This window comes from Anastrepha obliqua, unplaced genomic scaffold (assembly GCF_027943255.1).
Source record: "Anastrepha obliqua isolate idAnaObli1 unplaced genomic scaffold, idAnaObli1_1.0 ptg000059l, whole genome shotgun sequence".
Classification (NCBI taxonomy): Eukaryota; Metazoa; Arthropoda; class Insecta; order Diptera; family Tephritidae; genus Anastrepha; species Anastrepha obliqua.
In genome coordinates this window covers 17,501-20,000 of record NW_026562198.1, presented here as the reverse complement: position 1 = coordinate 20,000, position 2,500 = coordinate 17,501, and positions in this window count along the sequence as shown.

Sequence of the window (2,500 nt, the reverse complement as noted above, 5' to 3'; positions counted from 1 at the left end):
ATATTTGCCAATTTTCAAATAATTTATCATTCTTAATAACATTTTACTTTTTTTTCAAATGCATTTTTAATGTAATAATTTCATATATTACATAATTTTTCTCTTTGAATTGAAATTAATAATTTCATAATTCTATTTTTTAATCATAAATATATATGATTGAAAAAATTTTCTCCTCTTTTCCTTTGTTTAAAATTTAATTTTTCTTATAAATTTTTGTTTTTCTTATTTTTTTCTCTTCATCATCTGTTTAATTTCCTGTATTTATACAAGAAACAAACAGTTGAGGATAATTTCTATGTAATGCTAGTATAGAATATAAAATTTTGAATTCAAAAATTTATTTCTATTTAAACTAACTATAGAAAACCAGGAATAAAATACAATAACACCAATATGCCATAACATGTTAGTATAGAATATAGATTCTTCATATATGTATATATATTCGAAAATTTTTTCTATTTAAACTAACGTATGGAAAACCAGGAATAAAATCATAATATTACCAGTTTAATATGGCTCAAATTCGAGTTTCATATAGTTATGATTCGATTTATATGCTTCAATATCATTGGCTAGTTAACTTTTGATATTTTCATATTATATCACATGCCTTCACCGTGAGTGTTTTTTGCCATGCACACCTCACATTGTCAAAAATGTATGGGAAAAATTCATTTCAATACATTTCAGTTTGATTTGAAATGTCTTTATTATATATTTTAATGGCAATATGCCAAGGTTATATTCCATAAAATGTTAGTATAGAATATAGATTCTTCATATATGTATATATATTCGAGAATTTTTTTCTATTTAAACTAACGTATGGAAAACCAGGCATAAAATCACAATATTACCAGTTTAATATGGCTCAAATTCGAGTTTCATATAGTTATGATTCGATTTATATGTTTCAATATCATTGGTTAGTTAACTTTTGATATTTTCATATTATATCACATGCCTTCACCGTGAGTGTTTTTTGCCATGCACACCTCACATTGTCAAAAATGTATGGGAAAAATTCATTTCAATACATTTCAGTTTGATTTGAAATGTCTTTATTATATATTTTAGTGCCAATATGCCAAGGTTATATTCCATAACATGTTAGTATTAGAATATAGATTCTTCATATATGTATATATATTCGAAAATTTTTTCTATTTAAACTAACGTATGGAAAACCAGGCATAAAATCACAATATTACCAGTTTAATATGGCTTAAATTCGAGTTTCATATAGTTATGATTCGATTTATATGCTTCAATATCATTGGTTAGTTAACTTTTGATATTTTCATATTATTTCACATGCCTTCACCGTGAGTGTTTTTTGCCATGCACACCTCACATTGTCAAAAATGTATGGGAAAAATTCATTTCAATACATTTCAGTTTGATTTGAAATGTCTTTATTATATATTTTAGTGCCAATATGCCAAGGTTATATTCCATAACATGTTAGTATTAGAATATAGATTCTTCATATATGTATATATATTCGAAAATTTTTTCTATTTAAACTAACGTATGGAAAACCAGGCATAAAATCACAATATTACCAGTTTAATATGGCTTAAATTCGAGTTTCATATAGTTATGATTCGATTTATATGCTTCAATATCATTGGTTAGTTAACTTTTGATATTTTCATATTATTTCACATGCCTTCACCGTGAGTGTTTTTTGCCATGCACACCTCACATTGTCAAAAATGTATGGGAAAAATTCATTTCAATACATTTCAGTTTGATTTGAAATGTCTTTATTATATATTTTAATGGCAATATGCCAAGGTTATATTCCATAACATGTTAGTATTAGAATATAGATTCTTCATATATGTATATATATTCGAAAATTTTTTCTATTTAAACTAACGTATGGAAAACCAGGCATAAAATCACAATATTACCAGTTTAATATGGCTTAAATTCGAGTTTCATATAGTTATGATTCGATTTATATGCTTCAATATCATTGGTTAGTTAACTTTTGATATTTTCATATTATTTCACATGCCTTCACCGTGAGTGTTTTTTGCCATGCACACCTCACATTGTCAAAAATGTATGGGAAAAATTCATTTCAATACATTTCAGTTTGATTTGAAATGTCTTTATTATATATTTTAATGGCAATATGCCAAGGTTATATTCCATAAAATGTTAGTATAGAATATAGATTCTTCATATATGTATATATATTCGAGAATTTTTTTCTATTTAAATTAACGTATGGAAAACCAGGCATAAAATCACAATATTACCAGTTTAATATGGCTCAAATTCGAGTTTCATATAGTTATGATTCGATTTATATGCTTCAATATCATTGGTTAGTTAACTTTTGATATTTTCATATTATATCACATGCCTTCACCGTGAGTGTTTTTTGCCATGCACACCTCACATTGTCAAAAATGTATGGGAAAAATTCATTTCAATACATTTCAGTTTGATTTGAAATGTCTTTATTATATATTTTAGT